Here is a 16148-nt window from a genome sequence, read left to right as displayed (position 1 = left end):
CAATGTGGCAAGACAGCACCCCATGTTGCTTTTATCAACGGAAAGCAAAACTGTGTGTTTAGTGGTTTGCCACTTAATGAGGATAGCCATCTATGGTCAAAGGGATATGATGCAAGTTTGACATCCAGTAATTGGTCACATCACAAAAATGACCTGTGTTCAAAGAACCTTCTGATTATAGTTTTTTGAACTAGTGGCCACCATCCAAAAATACTGCAATTCAAGACTTGCACAGTTCATGTCATGAAGATTTGCCTGAACTTAACCTGTTTCTGACTCTGATTGAAAGCTGACGGACAGTGACTGTTGGATGAGGCTACTCCTCATTCTCCGAAGGGCTCAGCCAGTGATCCAGTGCACAGAAAAATTTGATAGTTTGGCATAGCAACAGTTTGGTGGCGAGCAACAGATGCTTTTGTAGGGTGACCACTATAAATTTGTAGTGCACTTTAAACCAGATGACTCAGGAATATCGAAGAGAAGCAGATGTGTTTTTCAATAATGCAGTATTAAAGAAGAGCTTTAAGAAAATGAACATTTTGTTACCAAAAATCACTGCCCCATCACAAGAAAAGCCCTTTCCCCAACTACAAGACCTCTTGTCTCTAAGCTCAGCCTCTCCAGAGAATAAAGGTGTTTTTTACTGATACATTAAAGGCTCTATTTTCACAGTCAAGGTGCAATTACCTAAACTCAATTTAGGTAATTTTGTGACTAGAGAATGTAGCGCAGCTGTGGCCGAGTTGTAAAAGAAGCTAGTGCAAGAGGAACACATTGCCTGTGTGTGTGGTGGGGATTTGGTTTCATTATGGCCTATCAGATCCACCATGTTCTTTCTCTTTAATTCCACTACATCAACTCCATAGAGAACTGGCAGTTCCATGTCTGATATGCTTGTCTGGGACATACAGTCACCACATGCACATTAATGCACCCTAAAAAGTAATGTTGCCTGTTTACCTAAAGGAGAAAGACATGGCACAACTTAGTTGCTGAGTTTGTATACACTCATTTCCTGGATATAAGCAATAAGTACTGATTTCCTGCTTTTTATTGTAGCTGTAGTGGTAAGGCTTGTTCACAGACTACTACACTTTATTTAATTGAGCGATGCAATACATACTCTACTTCAATTTAACTGTATTGATGATCTTATGATGCTCCAAAGCCAACAGGTCCATCCCAGTCAAGCAAATCTGGGAGAAATCCAAAATAGCAACACAGGTGAGCCTTACGCTCAAGCTCTGAAAGCAAAAAGGTGAGCATTAAACTGAAACAAATCAATTCTACAATAAATAATCCGTGCAAGATACATGTCTCGGATGCTCTGGGATGCATCATCAGTGATGTTCCTGGGGTCATAGGGGGTTTTGGGTCTTTCAACATCAGACCCCCTCGCCCAGGTGACCCAGCCAAGGTTGATCAAGTCCCAGCTTGCATCCCAGCAGCAACAAGCCACGGGCCTGCCCTCTTTATCCAAAGCCACCTAGTGGCTTTCGCTGCGACTTCAGTGATGGAACGTATGGCCCCTCTCTTTACTGCACCAGTGATTCCAAGCCCAGCCAGAGCTTTGCAGAGTGAGCGCCCCGTGAACCCCTGGCAGCCCACTTCAATTGGCTCGCAGTGAGCCCGCTAGTCTCGGCTTCTGCACTGCTCCACCAGCTCCTGGTATTTGGCAAGCTTCTTCTCGTGAGCCTCCTCCATGTGTTCTTCCCAGGGCACTGTCAGTTCCCACATGATCACCTGCTTGGTGGAATCTGAGAAGATGATCATGTCTGGGCGGAGAGTTGCGTGTGCGATGTGATCAGGGAACTTTAGTTGTTTTCCAAGATCCACTCTCAGCTGCCAATCTGGGGCTGTGGAAAGTAGGCACGGTCTTGTCTGTGGCAGTGAACAGGGCTTCTCTCCAGTTTTGAGAAAAGGGATGGTTTCCTTCCTGGGGCGGTGTTTACTGGACTGAATAGCTGTGGTGACCGCTTCCGCAACTGCCTTGAGCACCTGGTCATGGCGCCAGTGGTAACGGCCGTCGGTCAAGGCTTTGGGGCAGCTGCTGAGGAGATGTTAAAGGGACCCTCTCCCAGCACACAGAGGGCAGGAAGGTGTTTCACTCTTGCCCCATGTGTGAAGGTTTGTCAGGCTTGGTAAGGTGTCGTAGACAGCTTGGATCTGGAATCTGATGCTGTAAATGTCCGCCCGCCAGAAATCTGACCAAGTGATCTTCCGCTGCAATATGTTTTCCCACCTTGTCCAGGCTCCTTGTTGACTGAGTCACACCATCTTGCTAACACATACCTCCTCTACACCTGCGCACACCTCTTCCTGGAGATGTTGTCACTCCTTCCCTTTGGCCTTGACCAATCTGGCAGCTTGGAAAGTTGCCCAGGCCTGATCGCCCTGTTGCCACCGTCCCAACAAGAGCCTTCTGCCTCAACCGTGCCTCTGCCACCTGCAACTCTCTGGCAGCACTCCACTTTCTGCCTGTGCGGACCTCAATGCCAGCTGCTGCTACTTTAGGGTCCCTGGAGTCTCTGTATTGCATGGCTTCTCTTGTCTGTGTCACCACAAATTCTTCAGAGAGGCCGCTGAAGGGGAGCTGTAAGGTGTTAGTGGATCCGTACAGAGCAGCACTGCTTAGGCTCCTTGGCAGGCCAAGCCACCTCTGCAAATAGCTGCTGATCTTCTTCTCCAGGGCTTCCACAGTTGACATAGGGACATCATATAGTAAGAGGGGCCATAAAACCCTGGGCAGGAGGCATGCTGGTATATCCAAGCCTTGAAACAACCGGGCAACCCAGATTTGTCAACCTTGGCAAGCCAGGCCTCAAGGTCTCCGCTGGTTTTGTGGATGGCAGCTGTGTCCTTCAGGCTACAGTCAAAGAGTTTCCCCAAGCTCTTGACTGGCTGTTCTGTCAATGTTGGGATGGTGGTTTCGGATATGGTGAAACGAAACTTGTCCACCACTTTCCCTCTCTTCAGCACAAGGGATCTTGACTTTACATTACATTACATTACAGGCATTTAGCAGACGATCTTATCCAGAGCGACTTACACAACTTTTACATAGCATTTTACATTGTATCCATTTATACAGCTGGATATATACTGAAGCGGTGCAGGTTAAGTACCTTGCTCAAGGGTACAATGGCAGTGTCCTTACCCGGGAATCGAACCTACGACCTTTCGGTTACAAGCCCAGCTCCTTACCCACTGTGCTACACTCCGTCCGACTTTGATGGTTTAAAGCTCATCCAAATACTGTCAAAACTAGACTGATAAATTGTGTGTGTGTGTGTGTGTGTGTCTATTGCTTAAGATTACATGATCGCACTTTATTATTTACTAAAGTGCAGAGTCCATTAGTATCAACCAAATAACACCGTTGCACAATATGCTTAAATATACACAACAGAAAACCCCCCAATAAAACCCATTAAAAAAGAGCAAAGCAAACACGCTGTAACCAGTGGAGGTCTGAAGGGGCTGGAACTATAACTGGCCACTGAAAAGGAGATATACAGGTTCAGCAGCATATGCTGGAAAACAGTTCTAATGCAATCTCAGTTACCACTGTAAGACTGTAGTTTAATTTAGACAATGGTTTATGGATAAAAAAATGAGGGTATCCTATTTAAAAATATGATTACTATAATGTAAATAACAATTCCAATAAAACATTCTAATTGTTGAAATTGGTATAAGCTACCATAGAAACCTTTATTGTATAATACATTTTTATTTCAGCGATGCAATGCAGTCCACATAATTTACATGCATTATTATAATACAACACAATATAGCCACTAACAATAATGTAAAAGCAATACATGCCAGTCATAATGCAAAAAAATGCATTATTACACAAAAACCCTTTTTTGAACAACCTTCATTCACAGTGCAGTTCAACTGTTCATACATATATGCATTTAGCACATGCATATATCATACAATTTGCCATGTGCAGAGAAGGTCCCCATCAACATCCATCAAATATCTGTGTGATCGCTTATCCGGCTTTTATGTTCATATGAAACTCAACTGAAACAGTACTGAACACATGCGTTAGATTTAAGTTGGCCTGTGTGGGTTTAAAACACAAACAAATTATTGGACACCACATTGTCCAACACAGGACCAAATGTTTTTATCGACACACCTACATTGCACCAGTAAAGCCATATTGATGCATACGCCTTAATTTCAGACCAAAATATGCGCCATTTGCAAAGGACAAAATTTGCATTTCCATGAGTGCCACTGTCACCTAAATAGGGCCTCAAGGGTCTAATGGCTCTTAAAGGGGCAGTGTGCTTATAGGTATTTATCAGGTGTCGTGATATGAAATGAAAACATGAAGTAAAATTTACTATGGGCCAGTCATGACCAGCAAACTGGAATTGTGACATTTTTTCTCCCACTAATCTGTTGAACACACCCATTTAAAAAAAATGTCTGTGGTGCATATATAATGAGCTTATGCATGTTATAAAAATACATTTTTCTTCATTCTATTTTTATTCTTACTCTGCTAACAGTGTGTGGGAAAATGATTAACAGCAAGATGAAGAAAAAAAGATAAAGAAAATGGGGCATAGATGTTTTGCACAAAAAAGGTCCCAGAGCATAACTAGCAGATTCTAATGTGACAGTACTATGAAAGAGTGGAATTGTTACTGCAATGTATGTACAAGCTGTTCTGGGGTGCAGCCCATGTCCTATAATACCTCTTCAGAGGGGGGTAGGGTCAGTTTGTAGCACCCTATAGAGTGTAACAGCCCTGAAAATTGACAGTAATGATGGACCCCAGGGATGGGCACTCTCATCCACCCAAGAAGAAAGGTCACTGACCCCCCCCTCCACCCCCACCCACACACACATGCACGCTGGTTTGTTTAACCTTCCTTTATGCACTGCCATCAGAGTTACCAGTCCATATAATGTCCATTAAGCCCAATCTCTGGCCACTAAACTGCTAAACCCTATCCCCCACGCCCTCTCGCCTTTACCCTAGTGGATCACCACCATTTAGCTCACGGGAACACCGTGTAATCTTTGCCAAGAGAGGGGAGGACTGAGGACTGGGGAAACAGCATGCCAGGAAACGAATCAAGCACGAGGGAGGAGGAGAGAAAAAAAGTCATCACAATTAGCGTAATTAAAATGTATGCTTTTCCACTCATATTTTTTTGCTTTATTAAAAACCTTGACCAGTCTTCAGTGAGTGAGAAGTGGGTAAATAGTGTGTTGATAGAACTGAGCTCTAAACACAACATAATTAACTAAATTTGCATCTCTCGTTTAAATATCTTTCCATTCCTTCAAAAATGTATCCTGCTCTATTTTGAAACATACAGCAAATGTTGCATTTTGAAATACGATGTGCTCCATAACATTTGGGACAAAGACATTTTATCTTGATTAGACTCTGTACTCTACAATTTTAGATTTGTAATGAAACAATGCCCATGTGGTTAAAGTGTACATTATTTAAGGATATTTTTATACATTTTGGTCTCACCCAGTAGAAATTACAGCACTGCTTATACATAGCCGCCCATGTTGGGGCATCATAATGTTTGAGACATATTAATGTTATGTAAATGAAAGTAGCCATTTTTAGTATTCTGTGGCATATCCTTTGCATGTAATGACTGCTTGAAGACTGTGACCCATAGACATCACCAGTTGTTCTCTGGTGATGCTCTGGCAGGCATGTGCTGCAGCCATCTTCAGCTCCTGCTTGTTTCTGGGGCCAGGTGCCTGAAGTTTTATGTTCAGAAACACACCTGCAGTTGATCTCAGATTGGGTTTATGACTTGGTCAGTCAAGAATTTTCCAGTTTTTGGCTTTGAAAACATCCTGTGCTGCTTTAGCAGTATGCTTGGGATCATTGTCTTGCTGTAGGATGAAGTGCCATCCAATGAGTTTGGAGGCATTTGGTTGAACCCGAGCAGATATGATGCTTCTGTACACTTCATAATTCATTCTGCTGCTGGTATCAACAGTCATATTATCAGTGAAGACTAGTGAGCCCGCACCAGTGGCTGCCATGCATGCCCAAACCATAACATCCACACCCAATTTCACAGATAAGTGGGAGTGCTTTGGATTTTGGATCGTTCCTTTTGGTCTCCACACTTTGCTCTTGTCATCACTCTGATACAAGTGAATATTCGTCTCATCTGTCCACGCAAATGCGAACTCTGCAGAGTTTTTGGTGCATCTTAGCAAACTGCAACCTGACCATCCTGTCTTTGTGGCTAACTAGTGGTTCTCTGGCAGTGTAGCTTCTTTGGTTCATAATGTTTTCTGCAGACAGTAGTCACTGACACATCCATGCCTGCCCCCTGAAGAGTGTTTCTGATCTTTTGTGTAGGTATTTAGGGGTTTTTCTTCATTATGGAGAAAATTCTTCAGTCACCAACTGTATAGGTCTTCCTTAGTATACCAGGCCCTTTGAGATTATCACTAGTGCTCATTTTCTTCTTAATGGTGTTCTCAACAGTTACTTTTGGTAAGCCTAAGGTTTTTTTCTTATTCTCAGCCTCATATCGGCTTCCTTGATTTTCATTGGCACAACTGTGGTCCTCTTGTTGACAAATGCCAATAGGCAATCAAGAGTCTAAAATCAAAATTACCCTGCAGATACTGAAAGCTCTCTTATACCTGCACTAAGAAAGCAATTGAAGACACATGACTGAGCAGAAACATTTGTGAAGCCATTTGTCCCAAAGATGATGGTGCCCTGAAATGCGTGGGGCTATGTATAAAAAATACTGTAATTTCTACATGGTGAAACCAAAATGTATTAAAAAAATACCCTTTAATAAAAGCTGAGAATGTGCTCTTTAACCACATGTGAACCACATTATGGAACTCATTGCATATATATATATCCTTTGTCATAATTGAAATTATATATATATTATAGCAAGGATTCAAAAAAAAAATTTTTATTGCATTATTTTGCACATTGTGTTGTGGAGGTCTTTTCAAAGTGTTTTACTTATGAGCTGCCGGTAGAGTTTGCTTTTTAGACTAATGGTGGCATTACTCAGGTCTTATCTAACCATGGCAGGGCTGCCTAACAATAATAAAAAACAACAATGTATAAGCTGGTGTGCTTCCAGGAGGCAAAATGCAAATATGTGTATGAATGCATGAACTTCTCTTAAACTGGGACAAGATACAGAGCTCTGTGCCCAAATCATTCTTTAAGGCTGGGCGTGAGGCAGTAAAAACCTGCAAATACAAGCTTATCCTGCTGAGCTTATGAGCTTATCATCGGAGTGTGTTAGGGGGGAGCTTGGTTATGCTGTACACTTTTGACATTTTTTTTTATTTTTTATTAATTCATTTATGTATTGAATAAGTGTATTTAGTGTGGTCACTCTGCCCTCCAGAGGCCGCATTGGATCGCAATGGGACCGGCTCCTGTGTTGTTTTAATGGCTTCTGCCCCCTCATTAGGGGACACCCGAAACCCCGAAGGGGGGGCTGTCACTGAGTGACTGAGAGGGGCAATTAGCAGCGGGGTCCCCGGGGAGGGCGGTATTTGTGCGGGAGCGCCCGTGCTCGCATGCGGTCGTCCTCACGTCGCGCGAACAGACGCGCCTGCCCTCCGTCACCGGATGACAGAGCCATCCATCATATTTTGCCTTGATGGCATTATGAGTGCCACGGCGTAACCTCACGAAACGACGTCGATACGTATTTCGAGAGGAACCGGTGATATCTCTCTTCCCTCGATGGCTGTGATGAAGTGCTCCCAGGGCAGGGGAAAGAAGGCCCGTTTCTCCGAATCGCATGCTTTCCATCATGTCTGCTCTGTGTGTCAGGGGTTGAGGGAGGTAGTGCTGGTTGGGGGGGGGGGGGGGGGGGGGGTGGCTATACCACCACGCTGTGCCTCTGGTGTCCTGGCTCGGCTATACTTGACTCAGTGTTTTGATTTGAGTTACACTGGTCCCCTCCAGGTACTCCTGCAGAGAGAGAGAAAGAAAGGGAGAAAAAAAGAGAGAGAGAGAGAGAGAGAGATAGAGAGAGAGAGAGAGAGAGCTATTTATCTATATCTAGTGATATCTACTGTTACAAAAATACCAACACCGCCAAATACTGTACACCATCCAAACTCCCTTGAGAGTAAATATAAAGAGATAAAAAAGATAAAAAAACAAACATCATATCCCTTATAACCAACACAGAGCACTCCACCCACACATGTACCACCCCCCCCCCCCCATGTTGCCATGTCGTTCATCACTTTATACGATTCAAACTCCACCCTGTGGTGCGCAAAGGCATGTCCCCTAAAAGCCAACCACACATCGTGATGCTTAGTCCTGAGAGCAATCCGCTTTGCGGGTTTTCCCTGACCATACAGAAAGCCCACTAAAACCGTCTTTACCTCTGCTGAACACTGGCCCCTTGACCCCAACAAGCAATCCCGAAAAGAGAAGACCACTCTCTGCCAGAGACTGAGAGGCGGTGAAAAGGATTAAAACCGCTGAGTCAAGATACACTTCAATCAGTGGGGATCCCCTTTTCTGATTATTTGTATGAGATTCCAGCTGTGACAGACTGATGAAGCTTTCAGTTTTTTTTTGTTTTTGGTTGGCATTTTAAGGAAAGAACAGTCCAGCCAAAGACCAGCGGTGTACTTGTGTGTGACTCAAAGATTTTTTACGACACACTGTGCTCCTTGGTGTATGTTTGCATTTGTCTGTGTGCAAATGCGTATGTCTTCACGTGTTTATGCTTGTGTGGGTTAGGGCTTGCAGTGGGTGGGGGTGTGATTATATGTGTAATGTGTGCACATCTGTGTCTATTTGTTTGCGTATGTGCGCGGTTGTGTGTACGTGCGGCTCCTTTCAAGGTCGCAGATTCCTCCTTGCCTTCGCTCTGAAGGGCATCGGCTTCTTCTCCCTTCATTTGCTTCAGCGTTATTTTTCCTCCGCTTTCTTCGCTCTGTTCATCTGGGTCTGGAGAAGAGCGAAGCCCTGCAGAAATCTTTCATTTTTAAAGACATTATCCCCAGCACAGTTATAACACACTCTCTTCTTCCACATGCACCCCTCTCCTGACAGAAGGGATAAAGGATGCTTATGAAATGCTTTTATTCCTCCTGCTGCCTCTACCATCTCTGCTATGTACCCAGACGTGCTTGTTTACCTGGACGGTGATTCGGTGTCCTATGCAGGTTTTGGAGATCTGGGGCATGACCAAATTCTGGAAAATACTAATAAATAATAAAACTTCTCACTTAGTTGCTAAGCATAACATTCCATATATAAACGCACACACATATACATGTATATTATATATAGGATTGGATGCCATTTTTAAAAATATGGACTTAGACATAAAGCACACTTCCAGTTTCAAGGTGTACAAGGGAAAGACACTGACTCTAAGTACATGAAAGAAGCACCATGATTATTCTGCTGTCTTGGTCTACTTGTACACATGATAGAAGATTTGTGAAATCTGTGACTCGAGGGAATGGCTGCAGTTTACCCCACAGTGCCCCAGTATAAATTAATAATGTAGACAACAAATCTCTTGCATTATTAATCCCTCATCCCATTCATCACATGACATAAAGCTCTGACATCCCCTTTGTTCTGGCGGCTTGTCCTTTGAGTGAAACACATGGGTTACTTTGAAAACACGCATTGGGAAAGAATTGGTTGTACAGTTCAGTTAGACAGCCTTTCAAAGCCTCTTTTTCGTATTTTTTTATTTGCTGGTGATTAAAGTTCCTTAGACAATTTTAATGTGAGTGGGGTAATTTTGATTGGCATTACACACAGGGAACTCAAATGGTGTCTGCTTTAATCAAGCTCTGTGATGCTTGCATCACCCCCTTTTTTAATCAGTACATCATTTAGCACAGACATGTATTGTTTAAAGTGGTGGGATAACAGATAATATGTGTTCAGAACTGCCCACAACATCATAGAATGATGTCTAATGTGACAAATGTATCTAATGTGACAATGGATATTCCTCAACAGTGGATGCCTGTTATTTGCCAAGTTTGAATTGTGTTGGTGAATTGTGTTACTGTTCCCTGGAGTAAATATAACATATATAACACATATTGATAAAAAAGTATATATTGATAAATAATTATATTTTAGACATAAACCTTTTTAAGAGACAGTAAGCCTTGCAAGTATAGAAATGGCAGGGGACTTTAGTGACTACCACACCCTTATAATATGATTATTATGACAGGTGATCCAGAGCAACTCACAAGACTATCATGGAAGGACACATCAAACTAGTATCACAGAGGCACCACATTAAGCCTGACTGTAAGTTAGGTACAGATGCTGAGACAATTGCACATTAAACTTAAATTATGAACGGACATAATGAACCCATACATTTGATAAATATGCAGCAGCATCAGTGGAATTTGTCTCAATGGCAGGGCCTTGGAGGCACCAAAAGCACTTTGATTTGACTGAGCTCTAAAGGTTACAGCACATGAGAGACCAACAGGTTTCTAGTGAGTTGCAAGACCGCATTTAGGCTGCATCATTCAATCCTATTGTAAGGATGTCTTTGCTATAAACGTCCCCATTTGTTTCCCTGGAAAATGGGAACTATTGGAAGTATTTTTATACTGTTTTTTTTGGTGATGGTGGCTTACATATTGCTTTGGGAATAAATAAATGGGTGTGAGGCAGAAAAACCTGCAAATACAAGCTTGTAGTCCCATAGAAAGACTGGGAGCATGAGTTATTTTGCATTGTATTGCTTGATAGATGAAATATAAGAATGCAATGCGGATTCAGGTGAGACCTGGAAGCACTTCTCCTCTTGGCTTATGTCCAGACATGAGCGCATAGTTCTCTGCTTCTGTGCTCTCTCTGTGTCTCTCTGACAGCACAACCACCTGCGCCCAGGTAATGGAGAGAAGGACTGAAGGGGAAAAGTCTGTGTGTGTGTGTGTGTGTGTGTGCATATTTAAATAAGAATAACTATGTTTCCATTGTAATTTCACCAAGACATTTGCAATAATGTTTTCCATTACACTGTATGAGCCATGCAAATATACATTACATTACATTTTTTAGCAGATGCTTGTAACCAAAGTGACATACAATAAGTACATATCGAAGGTACAACTACAAAACACAGGTCTGATAAGGCACAATACTCATTATGTAACAGTTATTCATGGCCATGAACACAGTAAGTCCAGTTCACATAGTAAGCATAGACTAAGGCAGAAAGTAATGTTAAGTCAAACTAGGAGACATGACAATGAGCTACAACGTCAAGATAACAATACAAGTGCAATATAAGTGCTGGATGGAGGTACATGTGTGACATGGAAGTACTACAGGAATAAGATAGAAGGATGCAAGTGATAAGTGATCCTAGATTGGAAGTGCCCTGCAGAGTAGTGAGAGTTAGTCCAGGGACAGTCTGAAGAAATGCGTCTTCAGACTACAGCAGAAGATGGGCAGTGACTGAAAGAAATATAGAAATCTACACTCTAAATTATTCGGAACCCATGGCAGGAGAGCCAGCAATGATGCCAAGAAAGAGAGGGATTAAACCTGTACCTAGAGAACAGTCAATGCTAAAGGTGCGCTGAAGACTTGGTAAACCTTTGAACGCCTGTGCCTTGACACAGATGGGAGAGCTGGGGCTGAGGCTGTAGATGTAGATGAGAGAGTGGGAAGCTAGTCGCTGAGCACGCAATCGTCTACTACCAAAGGTGGCACTGCACCCTGTGGCTTCCATAGGAGTCTGTTTAGTTTCCTTGGCAGGGGACCTTTTGTCTCTAGCTAGCTCTGCATGCTAATAGATTTCCTTCATTCGCAGTGGGGCCGGCAAAGACTGTGGTTTAAACCTAAAGAGGACCTGTCCTCATCGCATGGGGTCATCAAGTGAATTGCTGCTGTCGTTTCCCACAGAAGAACAAGGTGCTAAGTGCAAGGGAAAGATGCATTTAGGAGTGGTGCTGTAGTGCTGTGGAGCCTTCCGTACATCTCCCAACTAAAGATGTACTGAAATATACAGGGTATATTCCCAGTCGGTCCTGGAATACTGTGAAGGGTCCCTGTTATTATTGATTGTTTGAAAAAGATTTTAATTCTGGAAGAAGCTAGGCTATTCCCTTCTGGGCCTCTGTACTGCCTGCCCCCTGAGCCCCTTTGAGGTCCCGGTTTTTTCTGCCTTGAATCTGTGGCTGGGCCCAATCTCCCCGCGACCTTTGATAATGAAGGCTGATAATAAAGCATTCACCATCTCAGTCAGCCTTACACTTGAGGTGCAGTCTTAGCTGGTCATGAGAAAGCCACAGCAATTAAAAAGTTGTACTTTGATTGGCTGTGCATCTCAAGTAGCCGCTTCCCCCATGCTTCCCAACCCATCTCTACTGCCTGAGACCCAGTGAAGCATGCAGCACAGATTCAAGGGGTCAATCGTTTTGCTTTCCTTGCCATTTCAGCCCCTCCCTCATTCAATAGGGTCAATTACAATTTTGACATTGTATATAAACACGTATAATTTTTATTTGGATTCAAACCTGCCTCCATTCATTCAGCCCATTTTAATTCTAACAGCCCCCCCCCCCCCTCTCCCCATAAGATTCCCATCTGCCTCCTTCCATCTCAAGCTTGCTGTCCTGACCTTTCACCCTCATTTGCATCCTGGTACAGAGGGTCGAGTAGAGAGATGCACAACTGGAGCATCACAGCCTTCTGGTCATGCATTTATCATAAATTGAAGAAACCATTTTCCATTTAAAAAAAAAAAAAAAGTAGAATTTAAATATTTATGAAGTACCTTCATTTTCCTCCAGAACTCGATCAACTCGAAATTGATGAGTAACAGTTAGCTCACTGCCTGATCACATTTAATATAACATATAATCAGGCAGAAATCCATTATTTAAATAAAAGATAAATAGCAGTCATATACAAATTGGGCTTAATGCAGAAATGTTGTTGCAGCACAGGTGCAGGCATAAGTAATGGCAGGCATTTTTCCATTCTTTGTGTTTCAATAAGAGTACTGTTAAAGTATCCCCTAACTTTATATTCTGTGGAAGAAAACAAGAAATCTATCAATGTACTTTAATCATGAATATTGAAGTATTATATCCATGCTACAGTTTATAGTGTATATACAGTATATATATATATATATATATATATATACAGATGGCCAAAACTAAAGTATCTGGACATTCCTTGGTTTCTAGGGCTGTTTTTCATGGCTTGGGCTCGGCCCCTTAGTTCCAGTGAAGGCAAATCTTAATGCTACAGCATACAATGAAATTCTAGACAATTCTTTGCTTTCCCAAGAGTTTGAGGAAGGCCCTGTCCTGTTTCAGCATGACAATGCCCCCAGGAACACAGTGAGGTCCATATAGAAATGGTTTTGTTGAGAACAGAGTGGAAGAATGCGACTGGCCTGCACATAGCCCTGACCCCATCCAACACCTTTGGGATCAATTGGAAAGGCAACTGCAAGCAAGGCCTAATTGCCCAATCAGTGCCTAACCTCACAAATTCTGGCAGAAGCAAATGGAAGCAAATCCCTGCAGCAATGCTCCAACATCTCATATAAAGCCTTACCAGCAGCAAAGGGTGGGCCAAATCCATATTAATGCCCATAAATTTTGGATGAGATGTTGGATGTCAGGTGTCCACATACTTTAGGCCATGTAGTGTATACACTCATTTACAAAAAACTAACATCAACACAATAGATGGAATGGAAAATAAATAAATGATATAGTTTTCCATGAACACTTGAAATGAATAATTAGACAAACACATTGCATTTGTATTACCAATGTGCAATGTGGGGCCAAAATATCCACATAGGTGAAACACGTCAGTTAATAAAACAACAGCAATGGCTGGCACAGAGGGAAGTGTGTGATCTGAGGCACAGGGCAGACTCCGCGTAGGCGATAGGCACTAATCATATGATTCACGCCAGCCGAGCGGGCTAAAAGACCTTCAAGAAAAGAAATGACACAAAAGGGTATTTCGATCTGTGCCAAATTATTCTCTTATAAAAACCGCGCTATTTTTTCCACATGATTGACCCTTAAAAGCTCCCCTCTGTTGATTATTATCCAATTATCCAAACATCTGGGTCCTGCCAGCATTCAGTTCAACCGAATTAATGTGTTCTGAAATGAGACTTGAGCAAGACAATTAGGAAAGGTACCCAGCAGAGACACATAGTGCTAGGCAAGGACATGATGGTGCCCCCTCCCATTGTTTTAATTATGCCGAAATGTCTAATTAAAATGAATGCATTATGCTGAGACTGATGACTTCAAAGTCTAATAAGAAACACACAGGGGGAGGAGCATGGCTAAGCTTGCATGCGACAGGCAGTTGAGTTGCAGTCACTATGAAAATGGCTACTTTCACCAAAACTGGTGGAGAGTTTGTTTTGACTAGAGTCTTAATGTCACCAGTGTTTTGCTCACATTAGCACTGAAAGAGATCATTGCAACCTTAGGCACAAATGCAACAAAATGAATCAGATATTTTCATCGCTGTCACCTGTAGAGTACGACTTTTCTTCTAGTTGAACGAAAGGATGCAACGTTTTTGTTGTCAAGACAAAAGGAACCGACTTGTAAAAATCTGTGGGGAAAGTTATAGCAATAAATCTACAGAACACTTTGTCTGAAGAATTTCAGGACATCAGTCATTCAAAGTGCCTCTAAGGATTTAAGGATTTGTTTTTTGCTGAGGATGGAAAGCTGGACTGCCGAAGGCTATGGAGAATTTGACTGTGCAGGAGAACACTGGACTGCATCGCTCTGGTGACCTGAAACAGCCTCACAGGGCAGCAACCATTTACTCTGTGATTTGATGAGAACAGTCAGGTCATCCCCTCTACACAGGGCAGTCAGAAGGGCTTAGTTTTACCACAGGCCTGAATCATCCATCCACTTGCCTCCAAACCAGACTCAGATTTGGCATGTAAATGCCTTCAGGGAACCCCAAGTTTGTCCCAAATGAATTAACCAAACCCAGTGCCCTGGAGGTGCAGAAACACTCATATTATGAATGATGTTTAGCACAATGGATGGCATTATTTTTGAAACATGCAAGCATGAGTTGAATTCTGGAGTGTTTCTCCTGATGCTGTTGAACCTATTGGTGGTCAGGATGATAGGGTCATGGATTAACAATGTTCATGGTGACAGCCATGCTGATGGTGTTGAAGTCTATGGTGATGCTGCCGATAATGATGATAATTACAGTGATTATGATAATGACAATGATGATGATGATGGTTTTTAAGATGGTAATGTGTGATTATTACTGTAAGTTCAGGTATACATGTGAATGTACGCAGAAATATGTGGGTATAAATATTGTGGGTATAAATGTGTGGGTATGAATGTTAGTCAAAATGTGAGCATAAACATTAATGTGAGTGTGAATTATAAGTGTACATGCCCCTTTAAAAATGCATATAAATGTGCAAAGATCTTGCAGTGTTTGTGTTGGTAGACATATTGAATCTGTGCATGTATCAATATGCACAATTAAAGCAGTGAAAACAAAATGTTTGTAAATGTTGGCATCTTGACTTGTTGTCTTTTAGATAAAAAGTAACTTCTGTTTGAACAGCGGGAGGCAAAACAACAGCAATGTGTTAATGAATGTGGGCGAGTCCAAAACCAACAGACAGGCACATGATTCATATAAGCCCTGTTTTTATAAACAAAAAAAAAGATTGTCTGGGCCAGAATATTCACAATGTATAGCAGTGTAAACTATTTTTACCTTACACTTGGATCATACCACCCATGCTTGCTTTCTGGATAACATTTCATCATTCCTTTTTTTATTTTGAATTTGTATTGTCTGAACGTTTTTGCTCAGTGAAATGCCTTTAAAAAAAAACTAAAAAAAACAACTTTCTCATGAGTTCATGTGCATGACTTCACCACACAGTTGGCTCACAGAACCACATGCAGTTGTCTTTAGTCTAGGAGCCAAGTCAGCCTCCTTTCAATATTCCATATGGTAGCCACTGGGAGACACTCACACACACACTCGCACACACACACACATGGCTGCAGCTGCCAGACAGGAAAAATCTGCAACAAATCAAGTGGGCAGAGACCCATCAATATGTATTATAAGT

General features: G+C 42.3%; 1 pseudogene; it reads right to left on the bottom strand.

Moving 5' to 3' along the window:
• Nucleotides 1-1422: 1422 nt before the first annotated feature.
• Nucleotides 1423-16148, bottom strand: part of LOC118225291 — a 50594-nt pseudogene continuing 35868 nt past the window's right edge.

This window comes from Anguilla anguilla, chromosome 4, assembly GCF_013347855.1.
Source record: "Anguilla anguilla isolate fAngAng1 chromosome 4, fAngAng1.pri, whole genome shotgun sequence".
NCBI classification, from domain to species: domain Eukaryota; kingdom Metazoa; phylum Chordata; class Actinopteri; order Anguilliformes; family Anguillidae; genus Anguilla; species Anguilla anguilla.
This window is presented reverse-complemented; position numbering and strand designations above follow the sequence as displayed.